Source organism: Varroa destructor, unplaced genomic scaffold, assembly GCF_002443255.2.
Source record: "Varroa destructor unplaced genomic scaffold, Vdes_3.0 BEIS01000003.1, whole genome shotgun sequence".
In the NCBI taxonomy this organism is placed as follows: Eukaryota; Metazoa; Arthropoda; class Arachnida; order Mesostigmata; family Varroidae; genus Varroa; species Varroa destructor.
In genome coordinates this window covers 17,233,948-17,248,249 of record NW_019211456.1, presented here as the reverse complement: position 1 = coordinate 17,248,249, position 14,302 = coordinate 17,233,948, and the positions used below count along the sequence as shown (strand labels likewise).

The window sequence follows — 14,302 nt, the reverse complement described above, 5'->3', positions numbered from 1 at the left end:
CGGTATGACTAGCACTCACACTTATCAAGATAGAAAGCATCGTCTCTCTACATCGCAGCATGCGGGAAAATTGAGTTTAAGGATAAACGTTACTTCAAAAAGTTCAACAACAATACGCGCACGCAAAAGCGTGCCACTCTATTAGTCAATGGACAAGGCTAGCCAAAAGATCGTTTGATTAAAATAAGTAATAAACAACGTTTAAGTCATGCTGATTGGCGCGCATTTGATGGGACGGCCTTTGAAGGAGACAGAGTTTAAGAACACAGGATAAAACAGATACAAAATTTGTTTTCGTCAATTTCGCTTGATAAAGCGATCTTTGTGCCAGTCGGGTTTCATTGTACGAGTGATTAATATAGAAGAGTCCATAATAAAAAGGTGCGTTGAATATGGCTCTAGCTAGCTAATGGCACTAGAAGCCACGAGTAATAGTCATTGACAGGTCACCAGTGGACGTGAAAAACAATCTGTAGTGCGCTACTACTGTGTTTTCCCCAATACGATCAATATCAATCTTGATAACCCAGAATAGAATAATCTTGCACAGATCGAGATCTCCACATGGCAATCTTTCTTATCTTCGAAGCGGCTAAATGTCTCGCTGATAATAATTTTTTGGCTAATAGCGGAAACTTTCAGTTATTCCATCTCCTCTTAAAGCGCGCTCGATGTGATATAGTGACGAACAGGGTTGCTCATGTTTTATCAATTGAATTTTTTATGTGTCAGATACTGCTACGCGGCTATCATTACCGTTGCCCACGAATAGTCGAATAATAGACAAAATGATTGAAAGGTTATGTTTATCCTGTGCATGAATAGTGCGGGCGCGATGGGAATAGTTTCCTTTCCTTGCCAGCTGCCTTCGATTCAACTTCAGAGTCGACCCCATACCTGACAACGACAAACAGAAACTTCTAATTGATATCACAATGTCAGAAGTGCCACAATAGGAGCTTCAATTAGAAAAGATATTCGTACTGCTTGTATCGAGCAATACTATCACTAACTCTACGACTGTTTTCGTCCATCCGCTAGGTTGCTTTTGTTGCTATTTCCAACTTGCAAGAATACTAATATTGTCAAAATATCAAATTGGCATAATCTTTCCTATGAAGGACGCTATAATTTACTACATATATATATATATATATATATTGTTCAATAAAGACACATTGATTGCATCCTAAATCTAGATACTCTAAGAGTTATGCAGAAGTAAAGCTGATGCAGTTCTGGACGTAAGACTTAACGCAACTACAGTGATCCCAGAGTGTAGCAGCCTCCTGGCCGTTACCTTGTCGAACCGGTTACGAACGCACGCTGGATAGTCATTTTTAAGTGTAGGATACGAGGCGCGGTGTTTGGGGCTTAAGCCATCAAACGAAGTGTTAACTTATTGAGCAAGTAATAACTCCCTTTACAAGAAAATTTTCTGTACACAGATTTCTCAAAAAAAATACACTCCTCTTTGCATCAATAAAGGTGCTCTTAAATTTAGTTAAGTACACAACTGGTATCCGATAAGATGAAAACGCTAGTTCAGCTGTGTTACAATTAGTTAACAATAGAGAGAAGTTTGCATTCTAAACAAAATTCAAACTCGTCAAGCGTCTCAGCTTTTTGAAACCGTATTCTATTTAGGCCACACAACAGAACAATCTTTAGGCATCCGTTGACCTAATCTGAAGCAATCTAACTTTCCGGACATACTGCATGACAAAATACATGAGGACCCGACACCACCACGACATAACGGTCGCGTTACCGCTACGCCATCATCAAGAGCATTCGGGTGCATTCAAGTTAGAGTTATGATACTATAGTATTGTAATTAGTATTATGGCTAGATTCTGTAAGATGTACAACGATGTTTTTACGCAGGAGTCCTACCTTGTGTGATGAACACTGCTGTCTTTAAGACTGGTCACGATAATGTTCATAGTTTGCAATGGGCTTCAGTTGGAAATAAGTGTTATTTCAATAGAATGACAGGGCTTGTCTTTGTGTACTCTAAAAACGAATACCGATAGGAAAAAAAAGAAAACACTCGCAGAAAACTCACCGCCTAGTGGCCTAAAAATTACTTTCTTTAAATAGGTGAAAGATGCATCCCTGATTTGCGCTAGGCAAATACTATTAGATATCCTGTACTATTAATGGTTTGTCTTTTAAGTAATATGTGCACGATAAGAAAAAACTTGTCCTCATAAAGCACTCCGATTTGAAACCAACTGTTTTTAAGACAAATCTGTGAATTTCTCTATAGTTTCAACAGCATAGAGTCTATAAAGATGAACACTCTGGCAATGCATTTTGCAGACAGACAAGCTTGTCACGTGAATAAGACAAATCGGAGCGCAACAGATTGAATACGATTACTATAGAAGGATCCTTCTGAAGCTATTGACGCTATAACATTATTGCGTGTCTCTAGAAAGTGTTTTGCTCGAATTATAACATAAGCTTGACGTACTATAAGTTTTTGTGCAACTGTTGGCAACGATCAGTTAGAGAAGATTCGCTTTCATTTGAACAAAGATTGGCAAATTAATCAGCATCGTAAGAGTTGCTATTATTATTATCACCATCGTCACGTGATCCTCGTAGAAAGCTGGCGTATTTTCTGGGAAGTGATGAGAAGATTGAAGTCCAATGTGGTTAATACTTCGGAACGTACACTATCGTTACACCTCCTAGGTATAGCATACATTTTTAAGACTTCAGTTGCATTAGAGGGTGGAAATCTGTGTCGAAATATATTGCAGTCATACATAAAAACTGCCAGAGCTAAGTCTGCTATTCTCCGTCTTGAAAAATCAACAATCATTAGCTAATTGGCTACTATCGATGGCATTACGTGTTACTTTGGTCTGCTTGTTTCTTACGTTTTGTGAGCAGAAAACACCTTGCAAAGAATGCCCATGGACACCATCTTTCCATAAGTACTAAACTTGCAATGCAAATAATGCGCACACACATGAGCTCTCTCCTATGACCACTAGGACCGGCCTAATCAGGCGATAATCATATGACGAGTGATTAAGCGGAAGATGTGGCTATTCAGGAAGATCGTGTCAATCAGACAACGATCTCAAGTGTGCACATTTTTCCCTTTTGGTAAGCTGGCTATTCACTGTGTATCTGACTTGCAAATGACTTCTTTTCGTGTAAGCTGAACGGTGGTAATATTTGTTGAAATGAATCTGAGTTTGATACCATGTCAGCTGTATTTCGATTTGGTTTGACATTATAAGGCTAACGCACATTACGGTTGCCAGAGAAAAATTATAGGAAATAATTAGATATTCGCCTCCCAATCATAACCGGCATATAAATAGATTAATTTAACATCTGCTATAATTCACTGTACATTGGGAATTTCAGCCTTTTCCTGAGACAAATTGTTCACACAAAAATGAACAACCGTTCGCCTGAGCTAGGCTTCAGTATCGTTGTGTGTACACTAGAAAATGCCAAATAAGTGTCATAACTTCAGACCCTTCCACACGCTCTACTCGCATATTCAGATTCATTAACTGAATTCAGCTCCTTTCAGTATAAGCATTAAATGACTGTCAACTGCCACACGTGAAACGGCCTCTAAAAATGCGCTAGGAATTTTATTTACGCGATGAACTTCGTCCCCCTCGTTTGTCTTGCTTTTACCCGGCTCAGCGAGCAGAGTTATGTGGAACTGATCAAATGCTTCAGCCTCTCCCTCAATACCTAAGAATCCCGCTGCAAAAACATCATACTACCTATCATGAAGGCAGCACTTTCTTAATGCCCCACTTTTCCGTTGATCCTAAGTCTGGCCCACTTGCCCAGGGGTTCTCAATGTTTTTTCGCTGCTTATCGCCACTGAACTGAAAAACTCCGACCCACGTCTTCTTTTTTGGATATAATCCCTCGTCCTTCTAAAGCGGAAGGCGGTCAGACGACCGCAGGAGCCTAAGATTGAAAACGCATCCGTTTCCTTGATGACGTTTTACCTCGATCATGCCCAAAGCAATGCTAGCTGAAGGACAGTTCAGGCAGCTCGGCTGTGCTCCTCGTCTATCGGTGAGAAACGAAATGGTAATTTGCAGTCGAAGATTAGCAGACAACACATGGCAGCAATTGAGGATGCTGAGTACCAGCTCTAGCATAAATAGAGATCTCTTTTCTAGTCCTCTCCGATCGGTTCGGTTCGGTCTGGTAAGCTCACAGGAGTGCACGTACCTCCACACATAAATGGCTGCACGTCTATAAATAAAACTCAGTTATTATTGCTACTGTTAAGGACTCTGTATTTTTAGTGTCTGTACTCGGTAATTTTAAGAGCATGCAATCCTAGAGAAATTTGTCCTGAACGAGTGAAAAGTAAGTGAAGCTTGGCCATAGGCAATTCCCATGCGTTTTTTTTTCGATTATACAATGAATGGGAACAAAAAAAAAATAACCTTTTGTGTAATACGACTGGTCAGGTTTCCATTTAAGTAATATCACTAACTTTATTTGCAAAGCACCTTGTCTAGGGTGACACCGATAAGTATGAATTCTAAGTAAATCGAAATAAGTCGGCATCGAAGCTACGCTTTGACCGTTGCTTATATATAAAGCATTGCACCAAACAATTAAAATTCAAAGGATCAAAGTTGTGTCTTTAAACATTCGTGTTTTAAAAAATAAAATTATGTATTTGTTAGCATGGCTATAACAAGAGTTCAAACTTTGGAGGAATCCCAATGGCCTATATTTGACAATCGCAATACCATACTCAATTTTTGTTATACAAGGCCTGTTTAAGCAGTTCGATGTTTTCATTGCGTACCCCATTAATTAGTCACCTTCATCGATGGAGGTGTATAAGCTTAAATTTTCAATAATACGACAGTGGGTTAAATACCTCGCAAAACATTAACACTTGGCCTCTGTCGTAAGAAACACGCAGGAGAGATGGCACCCTTCACCGAACAGGGCAAGTAGAAAGTAATTAAACTGTATGGATCGTGTACCCGTTAGGATGCTGAGACGTATGAAATCATCCTTACAGTCACTGCCGCCTGAACGGAATTACTCCTGTTGGTAACGAATCCAGTAGAAATGCTTTCACTGGCCACTTGCCCCATCGATCCGGAACCGCTTCTTGGCTAGAATCAATTGCCCAACTCAGTGGCAGAGTTCATGAGAGAAGTTTTGAAGCATGCAAATACAATGCAATACTGTATAATTATGTAAAAATAGTTAGAAAAACAGATTCACAACTGACGTTGTTATTGTGTGATTTCTGTTATCCTAATAACTTACGGGAGGTTGAGCGTTGTCAAAAGTACAGTTTCGTAAGTGAACACAAGTTTGTACTTATGGAAAAAAATATTTCACAAATGTACCGGCTAAGACTTTTAACAACCTCATATGTATATGCTTTAGTTTTACTTAGGGTTATTTGCATATAATTATAGTATAAATAAAACATTGAATAGAAGCAAGCAACTGGCTCTACCTTTTACATTGTGTTCTTACGTAAGGCTTGAAATTTAACAAATATAATTTTATCTGGTGAACAGTATATTTTGGATACAGAACATAGATCCTTGCAACCGAAATGAAATTATTTTAGAGTACCCAATAATTAAGAGGGTTTCCTAAAAGATGTCTGAATAGTTTCTCTATCTAATATTATTCCGTAGTCATGGCTTTACCAATCAGTCAGTTTTTTAACGTGATATATCGAATTATGGTAACTTACAAATTAGCGCACGCATTTTGTTGTTATAATCCTCAAACAGCTCTTTGCTGCTTTATTTATTCTTAAAGTATTTTTTTAATTATATTTCTGCTTTTTCTGCTATATCTGGCTTCTTTTACCGCCTGCGGCCGTTGTCCTTGTCTTTCTTAAATTGGCACAATCTTGCAGTATATATACAAAAGTATATATTTACATCATTATACATTCCTATGTACTTCACTTTGTACAATGTCTACGGCGTCGTTCCTTTTTCAGATTGGTAGGAAATGGTTAATTGATGGCACTTTGCTTAGTTACTGTTGTTAAGTACTCTTAAATAAGTACTTTCCAATAAATAGAGGTAATAACACAGCAGTGATCGCGATCGTTATTTGCACAACTTTCCGTCTTAAGCAACGCTATTTCTAAAACCAACTAATTTCGTATTTCGCAGTACATTTTAGCAATCTGTTGACTAATATAACTACACAATTATATAAATATTTTTGCATAGACAAGAAACAAATTAAATGGCTAACCACTTTATGTCGTCTGCAAACATGAAGACAAGAAATTATCTTCAATTTTTATTATGGTAAAGACCAGTGCATGCAGATAAATGCATGCAACAGGCAACTTCGTCACCGTTGACTTCTTACAACAACACCTAATACTTTATCTACTCGAAAAAGACATAACCGAAGAGGCTGTGGAGACCACAGTTTTTACTATAGATAAATATGTACATACACTGTGTAGGACACGGAGAGATTTATAAATCATTGCTTAAAAACGTATATCCGCCCTTCTGTCTAGCTATCCGTCGTACTATGTACATTCGACATTACCAAAAGGAAAATCTAGCTTGTGAAATAGATTATCGCAATAGAACCGGCAAAGCGCACACTTTTAAATAAATCCCACTCCTGCCGCTCTTTTTCTTGCAGTAAAAATGCTTCAGACAACAATCCACTTGTATGTTGTTAGCTCTACTATTTACAAGCAATCGATGCGTATGCTGCTTCCAAGCCATTGCGCGGATAGACATCATGAAAACAGCTACCGCATTACTCTTCTCAGTATAGGTGCTCAGTGCTATCCAGCTGCCCCTGTTGCAGTTGTTGTGTATGAGAAAATGGCGGCGGCTGGATTTTGCGACTGACTACTGCCCATGGTGCAGTTTAACTCCACATGGAGGGCACATGGAACATGTGCCGCCTGAAAATCGAGCGAGCCGTCGACTTATCGAGCCTGTTTAGATCATTACATTACCTATCCTTGTTCTATTTTGTCTTTGATGCTTTCGTATATAGCTTCGACGGGCTCATGATTGTAGCTATAGGAATCATCGCAAAAGTGCAGGGCTATGGCCTGTTCTTGCTGTGTTGGTTTTGCCGTTCTCGATAGATTTCTATGTCGAGGTTGATTCGTCTGCCAACGACAATCAGGTGAGCTGAGATGGAAAGAGAACGAGGTTGCTTCTGATGCGGGATACTGCCTCGGCAACGTTCGTTCTAGGACGCCGTCCGAAGGCAATTGATCCTGTCGTCATATGTGCACAGCAACCGTGTGCAGATCTGCTCGCATTACTTTACGGTGACGGGGCGCGTCTGGAGGCATAGCATATCTCACCTTATCCCAAAAGTTTTTCTCGCCCCAGTGCAGGAACGTACTGTGTTTAAGCCATATCCGAATATCAGGATCGAGCTCACGGTATGACACTTTACCGAGGAAGATGACCACCAGCTTGTGATGATTATTGTTTAGCACCTCGTGGTGAGCAGACTTAAACTCATAGCGGCACCATTCACTTTTCAGAAAATGCTCTGAAAGAACCACAATCGTTCTGCGAGAGCTTTCTACAGCTTCTTGAATCGCTTCACTTAAGTAGGTGCCTGCCATCGGTAGATCCCGATAGTGCAAACAGAGACGGTACGGCGGATTACCGCACTCCAACTCTGGTGCGAGTATTTGTGCCACAAACGCTTCGTCTTTTTTGCTGTACGAGACGAACGCATCAAAAAGCTTCTCTTCTTCGATGGGCGCGCGATGGAACATGCGAATTCCGCAACGGCTGAATAACCAAACGCTGATTTGGTGACGATTAGTAAATAACGTAACGACAACGACCAGTAGAACGATCGAAAGTATCGATAGCGTGGTGAGGAGAGGCAGAAGTTCACCGAAAGAATGAAACTGGAGACGTTGCACGAGGGAGGTTGCCTTGGATTGACGGCATTGGGTTATGTTTAGCTCCCATAGAGGCAACGCGCTCGTTTCATTGTACGCACAAGACAACTGGAAGATGTCTTTCACCGAGTCTCCACGCTCGTGGAGGAACTTCGCAACATCTTGAGTGAAAGGGCAGCTACACGTCCACGGGTTATCCGCCAGACGTAAGTCGCTGAGCCGTGGATTGTGCTGCAAACTCCATAGAGACATTTCCATAAGGCGATTCCGGTCAATGTGAAGAATTCGAAGGCTTTTAAGGTTAGTAAAAGTAATATTTCTTACGTGCTGAAGTTTGTTGTCGGATAAATATAGCTCCTGGAGTTTAAAAAGGCCGTTGAATTCGGGACCGTAGAGAACAGAAATCTGGTTGTTTTCGAGACGTAGAACACGCAGTTCTTGCATACTGGCAAAGGTGTCATTCTGAATGGTCATTACGTTCGAATTGTTAAGGAAGAGAACTTTGACGTTTTTGCGGCCAGCAAACATATATGGCGTTACGACCGCTATATCGTTTCCGTCCACGTAGATCTCTGTTGCGTCAATGGCCAGCTGTTTAGGGATCTGTTTGTGGTTACGAGCACTGCAGTCGACAATGTTTGTAGTCCACGACTTATTATGGTAGCAGGTACAATTATCCGGACAGACCGTCTCACAGTCACACGCATCAAAATGGCAACAGTGACAGAGCGAAGAACACTGGCTCTTGTATTCGCAGAAGAACTGCTCAGGCTTGACCTTGCCCAGTGGCAAGACTTGTCCGTTCTTTGAGAAGCTTAGCTTGCATTCGACGCGGTATAAATCGATGACTCGAGGATACTGGCGTGAATCGTTGTGACTTGTCATTGCAGCTGGATTTTGCAGGTGCTGAAGCCACTCCATTTGGCAGTCGCATTCGAATGGATTACCGGCGATAGCAAATTCTGGTAGGGGTTTTCGTAATGGTACCTCACTTAGGCGGAACGTTGTCATATCAAGTGTCTGTAAATCGTTATGCGACAGATCTACTCGCGTTAGATTTTGTTTTCCGAGGAACGTAAAAGGCTGAATGCGTTTCAAGCTGTTATTTTTGAGGAATACGATTTCGATCCCGTTGGGAAGCGATGACGAGTCAAGGTCAGTAAGTTTATTAAAGGACGCGTCAAGTGTACGCAACTTAAGACCCTGTTCAAGCTCAAAATAGTTGCCCAGCGCTTCAATCTGGTTATTGTGCACGTCAAGCCATTGAAGACCTACCGGAATAAGAGCGTAGTCAAACCATCGCACCCGATTTACTGATATATTGAGCATAATCAGATCGTGCAGATTGCTAAACAAGCCATTCACATCCTCGATAGCATTTGAATCTAGTCGGAGATAATGAAGGCCAGACACATCATCAAACGTCCCCTGTTCGATAGTTCGGATATCGTTACTGGCCAGATTAAGTATCCGAACAGAAGGTAAATCGGTGAATGCGCCCTGGCTGATATTACGGATCTTGTTACCCATCAAATTCAGTGCGTATAATTGTTCTAGACCGTGATACGAGACATTGGCTATTTCTCTGATCTCATTATCAGCCAGATCGAGTGACCGTAACATGTTTAGAGATGATACGGCGGCCGGCACTGAAGTTAGCCTATTGCTGGCGATATTCAACTCCTGTAGCATAGAAACATTTTTGAATGCAGCAATATGTATGTCTTTGATACGATTATGATCCAGCTGAAGGGCCACAATGGATAAGCTTAGGCCTTGCATCATTAGAGGTCCGATAATTTGGAGTCGATTGTTACTTAGCACCAATGTCTGTAAATTGCTGAGCCTGCTAAACGTATTATCGGCTATGAACTCAATCAAATTGTCATGCAGTTGAAGTGTCTGAAGATTGATCAAAGACTGAAAAGAGCTGGCATCTAGGCGGGTCAATCTGTTGTAACTAAGATCAAGCACAAGAAGACGCGAGAGCGAAACTTCTGGCCCTAGCCACCCAAGTGCTGAGAGCTGATTGTAGGCTAAATCAAGCAGCTTCAATTCATCAAGTCCAGTAAATAGACCAGGAGGCAGTGCACTTAGAGAATTGTTCCGCAAATACAGCTCTGACAATTTTGAAGTTGGCTGAAAAAGCGCGGCTGGAAGGGCCACCAACATGTTATTCGCAATATCAAGGCGTTCGAGTTTCGCGAGTCCCCATAATGCAGTTGTTTCCATCCTTGCTAACTGATTGTGATCCAGCCGTAGTTCTTCTAGATGTACAAGTGTAGCAAAGCCCTTCTCAGGTAACGCTCTAAGTCTGTTTGAGGAAACTTGCAGTTCACGCACGTACGTTACGCATCGCTCGGCAATAGCAGTCGGCCCGAATCCCATGTCGAGCACTTCATCAAACAAGTTCTTCGTAAAGTTAGCAAACTGTAAGTGACGAAGACCACAGAGAATACCAGGCGGCAATCGTTCGATGTTATTGTAACTAAGATCAAGCGTTTGTATAGATCTAAGAGGCGTGAAGCTGGCTGGCGATACCAGCAGAGGGTAGCGACGGCCCCAATCTGAGTTGTATGTTTTTACGCTTAAGTGCTCAAGGTCTGACAGGCCTTGAAACGCTTTAGACGGTATCTTGTCGAGTTTGCAACGCTCAATCCTAAGTGAGTAAAGTCTGTTCAGATGTTCAAACGTATTGTTCGCCATATCACTTTGAAGCATTGGATCGATACAACGAATGACTAATTTGACGGTGTGATCCGACATGATGAGGGAAAAGTTCGTCGGATCATGTCCGCCTCGTAAAGTGAGGACGTTGCATGTCATTGATACAACTGAAGTATCGGACGTCGGCTCCCACGTGCAATCCTGGGGCCGAACATAACCTCCAGCCCAGCACGACCTCGAAAAATATATTACCAGAGTGCAAACGAGAACACTGATGCTCGCCGAAATCGTGGAAAACTTCATGGTGGTGATGGGAGGAGCCAGGATAACGCACTGGTTGATATCCTTTAGGCTGGCACACAAATTTCCCAAAGTTCATGTTATCCAATGCTCACACTGCACATTATCGTTTGTTATCCAAATAGTGGTCAAGTATCCAACAAAAATACATTTGGCGATGGTGACACACTGAAACTGAATTTTATCATGAAGAAAAGACAGACACTGTGATTCATTCAAAAATAATTTTGTTCCATGACAGCATTCATATTATGCAAAGGCGCAATGGCATGACTTTTATAACTTTTCTTAGAAGACTGACTAGAGCTTAAGTCAATTTCTGTTACGAACACCGAGATCTTGGTGGCGCTCTTTCTCTGTGGGAGAGGTTTTTGGGTAAGGATCTAATAAATGGGAAAGGGCAGGTAGACAGCGATTAGACAACGGTTGCGCGCCGCTCTTCAGATTTCTGGTGACTGTGATGGATGTAGGATACTACCAGTCTAGTCCTTTGGACAAAAAGACCTGTACGATCAAATTAAATAGTAATAATAAAGCAGGAATTCTCAGTGAACGATGTTATTTTATCATTATTTTGTTTCCCTCGATTAAAGCGTATTTGAAGAAAATGACAACTGCATCTTTAAACATTAAAGTATTTCACTCTCGTCCTTCGGAGTCAATGCATTCTCATATAAATTACGTCAATTCCAATCGATACGCTCGAACCCCTGTGACGCATATACGAGTCCTCCTAAAGGTTTTCTCGTAAAAATGTTATATCATGCTAACAGCCTCAAATAGCCACTTGAAGATGGTACAAAGTTAACATTACCGCTAATATGCTGATGAACCTAGTTAAGTACACGCATCGCCATACAGATATTTCGAAAAGGAAGCTTATACCTCAATAATCTATTTCACCCAAACTTAATACGATCAGAAGACGTCTGCTTCGTCGTCCAGATATGGGTCATACTACATTAAGACATTTATGGGCGGCCATTTTTAACAACAGATGCACACAAAATTTCGAAGATTCAAAAACGCGACCGAACCTACGCTCTATATGACGTTAATCATACGTGTAAACACAATGTTTGTCACACATGAGTAGTGAATCCTATTATAGTTTCCTGTCTCTTTTGTTACAATAAGCTCAACTGAATTAGTTGCTTTTTTTCCTATACTTTTTAAGAATTTTATTCAGTTTGTTGTAATTGTGGGGTACAGTTTTTCACCTCAAATCTAATAGTATTTCTTACTTACAAGGCTTCTCAAATAACGTGTTTGTTCGGCTAATGTAAAGAATCAAAAATACTCTGCGAATGATAATACACTGCTCAATTAATCATAGAAAATAGTCAAACTAACTTAATCGAAGTTCTCCAAGAGCGAAGCTACATAAATAGAAAAAGGAACTATGTCAAAACAGCCTAGTAACTCTTGTTCGGACTGCGCAACAGATTCATTATAACAATAAGCCCCCTAGCTCAATCGATTTCAGTTCTTGCGCCCTCGACTAGCTTTCGTTAATTTTTTTTTCTTTACTCCGATTCTCTTCATCAGTTGTAGTTTGGCATGTCGTGCCGTCGATCGGTGGCGTCGAATCCTTCGTCTAGCGCCTCGTCTTCATGTCTTCGCCCTTTCGGCGCCCTCGACGAACGATTCGATGATGGCGCCGCGTTCATCGCCACCTATGACGTTGCCGCTGTCAGGGATGGCTGGACCAAATAAAAGAGACAACCAAAGACGCCAAGAGCTTGCTGCCGTTCGCGAGGCTGTTGCGTTTTTATTCGCTCCCGAAACGAAGCAAGAAGCGCGACAAGGAGAAGATCGCCGTGCTGAAAGCCTGAAGACATTAGCGGTCGGTTGAAGGCGACGGCTGTAAGGAACGATGGACAGCACCATCGAAAAGTAGATGGAACTGCGAAGCCTCACGATGCCACCGCATTATGGGCAAGAACGAGCCAGCCAGCCAGCCAGCCAGCCAGCCAGCCTCATCATTATCTGAGACTCGACTGAGATTGTGGACAGAAAAACAACAACAGCAATAGTAACAATGAGGTATATAAGGTGCCTCAGCAGCAACCTCAATCATTCGAAGCGACGCCAACAACGGCAAAATTGTGTTGGTGGTAAAGTAAGCAGGTTCGAGGCGCTAGAGCTTCGGCTGGATTTCGCTCGGTAGGAGAGAAAAAGTCCGTGGTCGACAGGGAGAGAGAGAGAGAGAAAGAATAAAGCGATGACGGTCATGAAGATACCTGGTGAACAACGAGTATCCGCTCTACAATAATGTGGCGCCCTCTGGGAACGAATGCTGCTAACCCCTGGATATTTTTCTATTTAGTAAGCTCACCGTAACGAGTAGATGCGGGTGGAGGCGTAGACAAGCAGAAGTATACTGTGCCTGAAGAGGTGTACTCGCTTGGGTCTTACAAAGAAAAAGTTTCATTTTTTTTGGTGCGCTAGTAAGCTTGGGTGCAGCCCAAACATCGATGTGGAACTAAACGTACGCCGCTAAAATGAAGGCGCCAAAATCCGCGTACCAATCAACGAATCCCCAACTGCTTTAACAAAATTCGAAATACGAAGAAAAATCAGTTACCCAATGATAATAATCAGGAAGTGGGTTGATTCCGTGTAAAATAAAGAGAAGAACTGAATACGTTCAACCAGTATGATAGTCGAATGAAAAAGTAACTCAATTATAACTTATGTTTATTTCGATTTTAAACTGTGCGCATGCTTCTAGCGGGAGTAAGGTCCGTGAACGGACAACGTTGTTGGCCAGCTCAGACTGCACTAAACAGAATATTAAAAAATAAGCCGTTTAAAAAAGCAGTTTACAACTAACTGTTACGTAGGGATTTGGTGCATTCACCTTTACCAAAATGTGGTGTCCTAAGAGTAAACGTCAGAACTTAAAAAAAACGTATTTAGTTGGCTAGAACTTATCCTCGTGAATGCTTATGTTGTAGATACTCAAAGCAGGTAACTGGGCTTGCTAACTAAATACGACGGGAAATTAATTATTTTTTGTCGCTGATGATCACTGAAACTTGTGGCTAAGAACAGACATATGATGGCTAAGCCTTTTTCCATAACTTGATTAAAAAACAAGGCAAGATTATTTGAGTTTTCTATTATAAGGCCGCTTATTAGTAACTCTAAAGCCCCTGAAAATGTGCAAAAGAGAAAGATGTTTGAATTCTAGGTTTATTACACACCCGCAGACACACACACACTCTAAAAACAGATGATTTCATCTTGCATGTACTGACAAAAGTACTGGAGTGAGGCTGCAGATAATTACGTATCCTTCTTAAACTCACTATATATGAGTCGATCTATATAATAATACTATAAATTATGCAGTAGGGATTCTAATATTTTTAAAGACAGGGAAAACTTCTTACTTACACTTGGCAAACTGTATTTTTTTTAAAG

At 41.2% G+C, this 14,302-nt stretch overlaps 1 pseudogene across 1 annotated transcript; it reads right to left on the bottom strand.

Moving 5' to 3' along the window:
• Positions 1-5,762: 5,762 nt before the first annotated feature.
• On the bottom strand, positions 5,763-11,615 carry LOC111246230 (toll-like receptor Tollo pseudogene; annotated as a pseudogene). The gene has a single exon (XR_015322841.1). The product of XR_015322841.1 is annotated as a toll-like receptor Tollo pseudogene (transcript).
• Between the last annotated feature and the right edge of the window lie 2,687 nt (positions 11,616-14,302).